This window comes from Prinia subflava, chromosome Z (assembly GCF_021018805.1).
Source record: "Prinia subflava isolate CZ2003 ecotype Zambia chromosome Z, Cam_Psub_1.2, whole genome shotgun sequence".
NCBI lineage: Eukaryota > Metazoa > Chordata > Aves > Passeriformes > Cisticolidae > Prinia > Prinia subflava.
This window is the reverse complement of record NC_086283.1, coordinates 76,337,464-76,349,818: the sequence shown is the minus strand read 5'-3', so window position 1 is coordinate 76,349,818 and position 12,355 is coordinate 76,337,464. Positions and strand designations below refer to the sequence as shown.

The window sequence follows — 12,355 nt, the reverse complement described above, 5'->3', positions numbered from 1 at the left end:
TATAGTCTTTAATTCTAGGAAGGAGGGAAGGGAAGGGAAGGGAAGGGAAGGGAAGGGAAGGGAAGGGAAGGGAAGGGAAGGGAAGGGAAGGGAAGGGAAGGGAAGGGAAGGGAAGGGAAGGGAAGGGAAGGGAAGGGAAGGGAAGGGAAGGGAAGGGAAGGGAAGGGAAGGGAAGGGAAGGGAAGGGAAGGGAAGGGAAGGGAAGGGAAGGGAAGGGAAGGGAAGGGAAGGGAAGGGAAGGGAAGGGAAGGGAAGGGAAGGGAAGGGAAGGGAAGGGAAGGGAAGGGAAGGGAAGGGAAGGGAAGGGAAGGGAAGGGAAGGGAAGGGAAGGGAAGGGAAGGGAAGGGAAGGGAAGGGAAGGGAAGGGAAGGGAAGGGGTTCCATCTTCTGTGCATCTGGACATAATGCTACAAAGACAAAGGAGTCTCAGGGGACCCTGTAAAAAAGTCTCAGGAGGCCCTGCAATTAAGGCACTGATTAAATGGGAGATGTTCACTGACTATGCACAACTGCAGTTCCATTAGATGCCTGCAGGTAGGATGACCCTGTAAAACAGCTCATGTACTGCTTTTGTTTGGATCTTGCCGCTTTTCCCAGGAATCCCGTTCACAAAAATCAAACTTCTGTTTTTACTAAAATTTACGTAACCTGCAGGAGATATGATTTTTTTCCATATTATATGAGTCAGAAATGGAAAATATTTGCTAAGATATAGGAAAAGTTGCACTGAATACAATTAGAAGTGCTTTTAATCCAGATTCTCCCTCCGAGAGTTCCTCAGAGGAAGACACAAGAATTCCCTTTGAGCAATTATGGACTAATTTTGCTGTATAAACCTGTCAGCAGTAATGACTGTATACCCTGTAGTATGAGAGTTTATGTTATTTTGTGCTCCCATTATGCATCTATCCTCTGTGAGATAACTCAGAGCTTTTCCAGCTATATTTTCCTCCTGCAAAATTGCATGCCCAGTAATACTTTACTTAGCAAGTTCCCGAGATCAATTAAGCAGTGCAGGAGGGAAAAAAACAGTTTACAATAATGAGAAATGTTTCTCCCCACTGCCCAGGATCTGACTCAGCACATCCTTACCAGGCCTTTGCTGTGGTCTCTGGTCTAACTCTTGAGCTGCATGCCTGAACTTAAACTCACCCATGTGCTTCACCACCATCCACAAGTAACTCTGCCACCTCCAAACCACACCCTCCCTCCTTTCCTACTGCCTACTTCCTTCTTATAAGACACATCCAATTATTTCATCTTTTACCAAAACCTTCTTGAGCCTTGTCCCATTAGAAGCCAACCACTTGCTCTTTGGTGGCCCTCCATGACAGGTGAGGATGAGTGGGGAATGCCCTGAGGCAGTCTGCCCACCTGTCCTCTCTCATGTCACCCTTTGGCAAATATGCAAAGGGTTCAAGTAGAAGGAAGGATTGTGGTTTTCCTTTACAAAACCAAGGGAGGTGGAGTTTCAATTATTTCACGTGTTTTAACCAACTTAGAATCACAAAATCACGGAATGCTTTGGTTTGGAAGGGGCTTTTAAAGTCCATCCCACTCCAATCCCTCTGCCTTGAGCAGGGATACTTTCCACTATCCCATGTTGCTCCAAGCCTCGTCCAATCGAGTCTTGACCACTTCCAGGGATAGGACAGCCACAGCTTCTCTAAGCAACCTGGGTTATTTGACCACTAACTAGTTTCTGGTAGGAGAGTTTTCCCACTGCTGAAATAGAATACGTCAGGTACTGCATAGCCCTGCCTTGTTTCCTATTGCATTTAATCTCTGTTGACTGATAGTTTAATTCTAGGTGTTGATCACTTTAATTCTTCATTCCCTCCCTCTTTCAGATCTCTCTGTGATTTTTCTGTCTCTCCAGTCATGTATCCCTCCATTCTGGCAAGCTGTTGCAATCCTCATGGCTACTGTGATTTCTCAGCATTCAAGTTCCCCTCCTATTTTTGCAAGGCTAAAGAGGGAAGGGAAAAAAGAAGAAATGTCAAGCTATAGGATGTGGCACTGACCCCGGTCTAGATTGGGCCCAGTTACCTCCATGCCATCAGAGAAGCTCATTTGAACAATCTTTGGTAAGCCCTACAGGGAATGGGAAAGCTTAGGGTCTGGGACAGTGCTTGACCAGGTCACTGTAGGCATGGCATAGAAAGAAGCCATGCTGAGGAGAGATGCAGCCAGCATGCCATGTGGGGAACAGCTCAAAAAAAATTAATGAAAACATGGCTCTGTCTTTGATAATACTGAGGAAAGATAGAGGTGGTTTACAACCTAAAGGCTAATCTGCTAAAAGAAATTTTGGATGGCATCTGGAAAATCCCACAGCTTTGCCTTGCCTTGCCTTGCCTTGCCTTCCCAGAACTTCCCAGAACTTCCCAGAATTTCTCAGAACTTCCATTCCCAGAACTTCCCTTCCCAAAACTTCCCTTCCCAGAACTTCCCTTCCCTTTCCTCTGGCCAAACTACCTCTGTCCTCTCTGAAGTGATGATCACTGCCTGGTCATCATCACAGACAGCCCTTGCACTTGTTCCTCGTTGAAATTCATTTCTGCCTCACAGCAGGACTTTCAGTGCAAGAAATACATTGACTGAACACTCCAGAATCATAGCTCACTTTCAGTTTTTATTTGTTTCCCTGTTTTCCAATTTGAAAATCAGATCAGAGGTCTCCACGCTTGAGCAGATCAAGCTGCCCTTCCTCTATCCCTCCGTGTGGATGGCACCATCTTGCAGAGAATTTATTATTCTCCTCTAAAGCAACATATAATTAATCTCCAGCATCTAGATGAGCACAGTTCATGCATCTGCAGCTGACCCAGAGTCCTTATGGAGTTCTTACCATCATGAGTGACTGATAGCTACATTTAGTGCAAAGTCCTTTAAATGTACCTTAGGTATCCATTTTAAAAAGATACGGATAGTATGTTTAAAGTGCTTTTGTCGCTGGTAACAGTAACAAGAATTCATGGTAACTCCTCCACAGAAATTTCCTTTTTGTCAGATGACTGCCACCACGGGTGGACAACCTACATTTTGTATGACTGAGCCTTGCCAAGTTTCTGTGACTCACTATTTTCCATCTCACTAATAGCATCCTCTAACTTCATGTGGCCAGCAGATTTAATCAGTGTGCTCCTGCTTTGTGTACAGTGAGATGAGAGATTCCACCAGTAGCTTCCCTCCATGGGAACAATCAGCCTCTCACTGAGACCCTCTTGCAGTTTCCCACACAGCAGTTTTATCAGTCACCTGTTGGTTCCTCCGTTCTCCTCTTTAATGAATAAATCACTATGTGGCAACATGCAAAATGCTTGCCTGTGGCTGAGGCTTTTATTTTTTAAGAACTTTATTCTAAGAGAAGAGGATAACAACTCTCTGTCCCTCCAGGTAGCTACAACACAGTAGTACTCATTGTCTGCAGAGCTGTTTCATACAAACATTATGTGTGTTTAACAGATGCCTTCTGATATCAATCCCATCCGTGCACGTGTTTTATCTCCTACATGTTCTCCTGTTGCACGATTCTTGGCTCTGTTTCACTGCACTGCAAGGCATGCTCAGATCACCGCAAACAAAAAGGGCATCGTCAGGAGTGGTGGTTGCACCTTGAGATGATCAGGGCTGAAGCACATACCGCTGAGGCCACCTGGTGTACAGAGCAGGGCTGCAGTCCATCTGCCTGCTCCTGCTGCATAGCCTAGCACCGAAAATTAAACAAAAAAAAAATTACAAAAAGAAGGGGAAAAAAACCAAAACGTGTGCTTAGCAAGAGACTACTCTGACTCCTCAAAAATAGTGCTGAGGCTCTCTGTCCTTGCTCTGTGGGGTACATGAGACGGCACCAAGGAGACTGAAAATTGAGAGTTTAGTAGAGTTGGAAGGAGCAGACCTCTAAGACACAAAGGACACCACGTGGAAAAGGCTCATTTAGTGAAATGGGTTGGCTCTGCAACACTGCCAGCACCAGCAAGAGTGAACAGAGATAGGGCCAGCCTTGTTCTTCTCCTTGTGTCCCTCATGTCCTTATTTGAAGCATGAGGAAAGCATCCCTTCAGCATATGGTCCTTGAATGGAGTCCAATTCCCAGCACAGGTGGATAGATTTGAGTGCCTACTTCTTTTATTTTACTTTTTTTCCTCTTTTTTCCTCCCCACCTCGAAAAGCAGTTTGTCTCACCACTCAGGTGTGACAACAGAGAGGAAAAATTGTACCGTGAAATTAGAATTTGGCGTGACCGCATGTAAATTGAGCTTGAAAGAGTTTCATTGCCTTTGGCTTATACACATCTTACAGACATTTATAACAGGATTTTGGGAGTCAGAACCATCTGGCTCCTCAGGCAGACGTGGTTTATTGGTCTCTCAGTGCCCCTAATGCCTATGGGTAGTGAAACTCAGTGTCGTGTCCTGAGTGGCAGAATATTAGGGTTGTTACTTTAGTGTGGCTGCCACCCAAATGTCTTCTATGACTATCCCATCACAGGACATGCACAACCCTGGGTAGGCCAGGTCATTGTTGGGTAAGAAGTTGAACTGAGGTATCAGCTTGAGAGCTGGAGCTCACTGGGAGCCATCCTTGGGGCCAACTAAATGTCCATGTGCACATGGACAATGCTAATTGTGGTTGTTCCACCAGACACCTGAGAAGCTGAAGTTTTCCTATGGCTTTAAGACTCTAAGACTCTAATGCTCTTCTGAAAAAGCACAGAATGTCATAGAGCTGGTCAGGGAAGAGGAAAAGGGCATCAAATACACTATATTCTCCCTAACTGGAGAAAAAATTAGCATAATCAAGTTACACATTATTTGAAATTTTAGCAGAGCCCTTAGAGACGTCAGCCTGCATAGAACCTTCATGGGAAAACCATGCAGTCTCCATGAATGCGAAGTAGATTATTTTTGCTAAATCAAAGACAGAGTGCTGTATATTTCACCCATCTGCTGCAGTCTGGCTTGTACAAAAAATCCTGGCCATACATCTTCCATATGTCAGGAGGCAATTTGGGTGTCTGGAAGTTAGTCATAGAGATAAGAAAGATGCAGTGTCATCTCCAACCAGGGCAAGACTGCTCCCTGAAACACATTCCACAGCAGAGACGGAATATTTTTTTTTCTGTTTTTTTTCTATTCAGTGGCCTAAAAGAAATCCAAGAGTAAATCCCGGGCAGGTCTACTAGAAAGTATGTTCAGGATTTCCAGCTAGGCAAAAGAAAGCATAATAATGAACTTCATTTCGGGTCAACTTGAATGAATTTGTTCACTCCAAAAATAAACCTCTTCTTGTGTCCTGAGACTATTTAGGGATTTTTTTTATTTAATCTTTTTTTTCTTCCTGTTCACTGCAGTCAATTTTTAAATTAAAAAAATATTTTGAAACAAAAGTCAAAATATTTCTTAAAAAATACTGACCAGGATTGCTTTGGCATTTCCTGTGTTGAAATATTTCATATGTAACAGCACTTCAGTGAATTCACTTTTTGAATGTTTTCAAAAACTGTGTCTTTTTTGGATGAAATAATTTCTTGAAATGGACACAGATTCATAACTGTTTGGAGTGTCCCTCAGAACTCCATATTTCTATTTCCACGTAATGTTAATTGGGGGATACAACAAAGTCCACCATTCACAATGCAACTGCTGCAACAAACATCTTGTTAAGAATTACAGTTCAACTGAATGTCTATCTCGCCTAATTTTCTCATTCCTTGGGAATATCTTTCCTGATTTTCCAACAGAGGCTCTGCTATCCCAGCTGCTTTCAAGTACCCAAATGCCTCCTAGCACAACAGACACAGGAATGGCTCTTCAGGGGCCAAGGGTTAAGCAAGTAGACAACTCACCACTACCTTTTTTCCCCTCATGACTAGGTGCTAAAAAAAAAATTGAGCAAGCAAAATAGGTATCTCCTGCAAAGCCCACGCAAATATAATTCAGGGTACCACTATATCGTGGTCCTCAGCCAGAACTAGGTCTGATTGGGAGGTAATGCTGAGTCTAGATGGATTGGTCTCGCAATGACAGCCAGGGCTGGTGCTGCTGTGAGCACAGGTGATCTCTGGGTGTCTGCCATAGTGTGCAGCATTTACTGTAGAAAAGTAGTAACAGCCTTGCCAAAGGCAAATCAACCACAACATCATAGTTACTGTTAAAGGACTTACCCTGTTGAAGCCATTACATATCAGGAAGCAGAAATCAAACTTACATAATTTAAATAGAGAAGAAACCAGTTAGACTGTCCAGGCAATTTTCTTGTTCTTGTGAGAGTTATCATCAGAATATTTGTTGAAGTCCTGTCTTAAAATCTTTCTTTTCAGGTATTTCAAATTATTCCATATTTCGATACGCCTTTCTCTGCGGAAGACTTTCCTGTAAAGTCTATCCAAATTTCACTTTTTCTTTGTCTTGATTGAATTGTCTTGCTTCTAGCTTTGCCCTGAGTATCATGCCAAGTAATTGTTGTTCTCTTTTCATATTAATATCTCTTGAAGTTTGGCTTTTCCTAACTCCTCTTAATTGCCTCTTCCATTGCATACATATAAATATGATTCTTTTAATTCTCCCCATAAATCCATGCCTACAGCCTTCTGATCAGAAGAAGGCAACTAAAATTAAGTACTTCTGCTCCTCAACAACTTGCTGGCATTACAGAGATGTTAATCAGATGCAGTTTTCCAGTTGCAGTTGAATCATATATAGAGACAGACTGTGCAGGTCATAGCTGCAATGATTTATTTTGGCATACTCACCTATTTTTACATGTCTATAAAAATTAGATGGCTCATCTACATTAAGCATCTGGCTGTCTTCAGAAGACAATACTGGTACAGATGTATCCTCTTCTAAGTACTTTTTCAGCTTAACAGGCAAGTTTCCCTCACATGGGTTGCCCTTTAACTGCTGAAAAGTGCTTTGTTCCAAATGACAACTGACCACATTCCCATCTTTATTTCCAGTTTTATAGGTCAGGCTCTTCTCTTTGTAATGTTGTCAAAAGTTGCTCCATGGTGTCAAAATAAAACTTGGGTTCACTCAGATTCAGCCTATGGTCCTTTGTATCTCAGAGGGGTTATATTTACATTTACCAGTATGTAAGAACTAAAGCTAGCATATATATTAAAAAATAAACTTTGAGTTCATTAAGGATCACTTCATATTGATATTCACCTAACCACTGAGTTTACTTCTCTTGATAAGCTCATAACATGGGTGTTTCCACAGTGTAAAAACCTAAACTTTACTTAAAAGCAGTATTCAGAGGGCTAAAGGGGAAGATCTTTTCCTTCCTTACAGCTACCTTACATCTCCATAATCCCCACTTTTAGAGTCCAAGACTTTAAATGACAGTCACTGTTTTCTTATCTCACCTTCTCAACAAAATACTTGAATGGCACCCGAATATTCAGAATATACTCGTGTCCTTTCTGCTGCAAATCAGACTGCTCTTCTGAAAGGTGAAATAGAAGTCTCCCTGCTTGCCATCACTTGACATATGCCATGGACTTACTCAAACTTTGTTTCATTTTAAGATCCCTGAATAACTAATGCTTTCTGTGGCAGAGCTCCTCTGAGGTTATGTCAGATTGTGAGACAGATTATCTTCCACCCAGGCAAAGACACATTTGTATTGCAGAGCCCTGAAAAACAGACAGACAGACTTCTCTGGGAAATAAGGCAAAGAAAATCTTCAGGTCCCTCACTAAACGAAAAATTATTTCAAAACTGAGATTTGTCATCACTACTTTAAACAATTTCCATTAACCTACTCCAGGCATTGCCATTTATTCATCTGGAATGCTAGAGAGTTGCATAGCTTTAGTACTGAGAAAAAAAGAACCCGTTTATTCAAAAAAAAATCCCAGAACATTGTAAAGCTGCATCAAGTGTTACCCTGAAGTGTAGACCCCAAGATTTTTTTGTTGTGTACCCCAAGATTTTTTTGTTCTTCTCATTCTGTTCATCTGGGGCTCTTGAGTTACTGTCTGGTAGGACCAATGACTGACACGGCAGAGCACACACTGATCGTGTGACAGGCTCCTGCCCAAGGAGGTGCCAGCAGATATGCATTCATCACAGGATTATACACAGGAATTGTCTGATTGGCCAACCTTTACCCAGTAGTTACATTCATCCATTTCGGCAATATTTTGAAACAGAAACCCTCCACAGAAGGCCAGTAGCACAACAGTGCCTCAGCAAAGCTGCTGTGCAATGAGACCACTGAGGTCTGATCTCTCTCCTGTCTGCTTAGATAAAGTCAGGACTGTGGCAGCTCAAACTGTTTTTCTTTGTCTGGGAAAGAAACTGAGACACTCATAGGATGTGTCAAGGTGCATTTATCTTAATAATGAGTCCTTTTTAAAACTCATTAACACTCATTCTCTTCTATTCTCTGTCCTAAGGGCAGTCCAACACCCTTTGATTTCAGAGGGAGAGCAGTTTCCTTAGGCTCCTGCAGCTAATTTAGATGATCCATCCCATCACAGAAACACAATGAAGGCATGATGGAGAGGCAGTGGACCCAATCACTCATTTTTTTGAGAGCAAAACTTAAAATTTCCAAAGTTTGCCTTCCCAGAGCATTTTATCTAAGTGATAGGTGCAAAAACCCTGCTGACTTCATGGGTTTATCCTTATCATTAAGTCCTTCAAGGTCAAGCTCGTGTGGGTTTGCATGTTCCCCACCGGCAGACCTTTCTCCCTCTTAGCACTGATCTCTTGTGGCATGAGCCATTATTCAGAAAATCTGGCAGTGCTAGAAACTGGTGTGAGGAACTTCACAACTCCTGACAAGTCATCAGAAGCATGAGTGGTCCCCCGGGTCACCTGTTGACTTTCCTAAAGCAGTAGTGGGTAGATAAGATTTAAAGATGCTCTGGCTTCCATCTGTAACTGTACATCAGTGTCTTTTACCTTGTGGAGAAGTATGGAGCTCCCTCTATTTTTTCTTTTTTTCCACAGAGGTGTTCAGAAATTGTTTGGGTTGAGTTAAATTGAGTTGTCAAGTTGAACTGAGTTAGGCCAAGCTGGGTGTGTTGTTTTGTTTTCTTCCTTGCCTGTCACTGAATCCCCATCATTTGTCTTGGAACACCTAGCCCTGAAATATGGGGCTTTCTGCAGTAGGGGAGTTTACAGCTTTCAGAGGTAGCTCAGCAAGAGTCAACAAACAAAGCATCAGGGTAGAGCCCTGATGTCCTGAGTCCACTTTCTTGTACTCTCTTGGAATACGTCTTAAAGACGTACATTGGGGCAAGCAAATCCCATAGCAAAGGTGGATTTTGTGGACTCTGGACCAAGGTGGTAAAACATCCTGGTCTTGATTAGGACACCCAAAAGAGTCTCCTGTCTCTGGCCTGTTAAAAGATGACCCAAACTCATTTTCATTTTTGGAATAGTTAACTCAGGTTTTTGAAGGTGTTTATTGTTTTAGGTTCTTAAGTAATCATTAGCCTGTGATGCCTGGTTCTCAGCTGCTGCGTCCCTCCTCTAGGAGTACGTTCCCACAGCTCTCTCTAATGCTACAGCTACACAATACCAGGCTCATAACCAGAAAAAAGTAATAAATATAGAGCTTGGGCCTAGAGGGGAACATTATAATCACCTATTTTGACTTCTGTTGTAATAACAGCACTGCAACCTCTATTTGAGTTATAACATTTTCCTCTAAATCTAAGTATGTATAGGGATGAAGAAGACACTGTAGCTTCATATAAGGTGTTCCTGCTTTTGTGGTTACAAATCTGACCTTTTTTTAATTCCTGACCTAAATCTGTCTAATCTGTTTCTAGTCAGGTGACTTATAGAGAGGAAAACAGACTGATGATTAACAGGTGACTCCTCCAGTACAGGCATCTCCTAAACTTCTCCTAAGTGATTGTATACTCTTAAACCCATCACCATAAAAACAGAAAATAATTCCCAAGTATTATAATTCTGTTTTGCCACTGCCTTGATTTGCCTGAGATTGTGTAAGTTCTTGCACATTCTAAAGAGGAAACCAAAGTAAAACGTAAATATATATTAAGAAGAAATGCAAATAGCCTAAACTCTCACAACACTTTCCATTAGCATTTAAACAGTACCTGAAAATGAGGACATTTATTTGCATCACAGGTTTCTTTTATCAGTTCTATCCCATAGGCGTTGCTAGTTCTGATTTCTTAAAATAAGGTCAGTACTAGACAATTTGTGTAATGTTAGTGAAGGACCAAAGCTGATGATCTGCCTTATTCCTAGATATTGGATAAGTGTGCATAAGGCACACAGGATTTTGTAAACAGTGGTAAAGGTGTATTACAACTGGACCCTTTTGATTTCCTAACCACAAAACAGTTCATAAAAGTACTGTCAGCCTTTAATAAAAGCTCTGTATCCATAGCAAAGTCTCTTAATTCTTCTACCACCACACCCCAGCTGAGGCACAGGAACGGGTTTGGACACATGCCTTTTCCTAAGCATCATTAAATGGGAATTTTCTTGGTTGGTGTTTTATTTTGTTTATTTATTTTGGAGACAAATAGATCAAAGCATTCAGTTCAAGGAAAAAAAAAAAGCAAGTCCATCCTGCCAAGTCAGTGAGCAAGTACTGGAGATTGATCCTGATGTTCTCCAAGTGCTGGAATTTATTTTGCAGAGTTTGTCACTTTTCTAATTGAAAAAGCTGTCTCTGCAACATTTAGCAACTAAAAATACCAAGTGATGAAGCACAAGGAATGGGAAAAAAATAAAAAAAGCTGAGTACTCAGCAGCAGACATCTGCCACCCTGATTTGCAGGCCATACAGCAAGGACACTGAGAAATGGAGCACTGAGATGTCCCCATCAGCACATCCCCAGGCTGATGCTTCCTGGAGTGGGGCACACATGTTCTCAGCAAAGAAAAACAAGGAAAATCTTATAATCAGCAATTGGCTGTAGGTGTGTGAACAAAAATTTGCTTAATACTTAATGCTTAATATTAATTCTGCATCCAAATGACAGGCAGCTGTATACAAGACTGTAGGTCTTAAATAAAGATCAATTCAGCCTCAAAAATTGAGTTATGCCTCTTTGGCTCTTCTCTCCAGCTATACGTATTGCTTTTTGGTAAAATTTGTGAGTAAAAAAAAAATACTGGGAATTAGGTTCTCAACTCACTTTTGCATAACAACAAAAGAATCAGTTTTTAGACCTTAAGTTACCCTGAAAACTAGCTGAAGTCACAAAGCAGAATTAATGATTTTATTTTTTTTTCACCACTGGGTTCTGTGTCTTGCATTTTACAGTGTGGTTAATTGTTTTGGCGTTTTTTGATGTTCTCTTTGTGTGTGTGTCCGTAAAATGAATCTGCTAAATGAAGGTTTCTGCACCAGTGTTTCTCTCAATAACTTTAATCGGAGTCTAACGGAATTAGCACATAGATGTGAACACGAGCTGCCCAAATTTATAGGCTAAGGACCTGTAAGCTTCTCAGGGCTCTTTTTTACACCCATTACTATTATGACAAATTTGGAGGTCCATCCAATTAATACTGATGTAGGATTGCCAAAAATATCTGAAATTTGATATTTCTTATGAAACAAATCTTGTCTTCCAGTACAATTGGTAGTCAAGAAACAAGTACGTTTCTCATTTCTCCCACTGAGAAAATTCCATGACTTAACAATAAAAATTGTATTTAAAGGATGTTAGAAGTTCAGCTGCTGCCAAAAATATTCCAGCATATAAAAGCAACAAAATTTGAATTTGCCTCTATCTGATCTGATTGCCCACTGTACTTTGAAAAGAGAACGGAAATAATTCCTGAATCCAAAATTATTTGTATGATGCCCTAATTTTAACTGTGTTAAATGAGGGGTTAGTCTGAACTACTTCAGTTCTCATTGTTGGGAGTATAAAGAGGGACTCCTGCAGAGGAGGCCACGGAGATGCTCCCAGGGCTGCAGCCCCTCTGCTCTGGAGCCAGCCTGGGAGAGCTGGGGGTGTTCACCTGCACAAGAGACGGCTCCAGGGAGACCTCAGAGCCCCTACCAGGGCCCAAATGGGGCTCCAGGAGAGCTGGAGAGGCACTTGAGACAAGGCATGGAGGGACAGAACATGGGGAATGGTTTCCCACTGCCAGAGGGCAGGGACAGATGGGATATTGGTAAGCAATTCCTGGCTGTGAGGATGAGTAGGCCCTGGCACAGGTTTCCCAGATAAACTGTGGTGTCCCTGAGAGTGTTCAAGGCCAGGTTGGATGGGGTTTGAAGCAACCTGGGATACAGGAAGGTGTCCCTGTCCATGTCAGGGGGTGGAATGAGATGCACTTTAAGATCCCTCCCAACACAAATCATCCTATGATGGCTGTGACTCTCCAGAGAAGCACAC

The 12,355-nt window shown here is 41.9% G+C and overlaps 1 long non-coding RNA gene across 1 annotated transcript in view; it reads right to left on the bottom strand.

Moving 5' to 3' along the window:
• Positions 1-321: 321 nt before the first annotated feature.
• LOC134564577 (uncharacterized) overlaps positions 322-12,355 on the bottom strand; it is a 102,078-nt gene continuing 90,044 nt past the window's right edge. The window contains exon 4 of the long non-coding RNA XR_010083581.1: positions 322-3,709. This is a non-coding gene — a long non-coding RNA (uncharacterized LOC134564577). The remainder of the gene's footprint in view (positions 3,710-12,355) is intronic.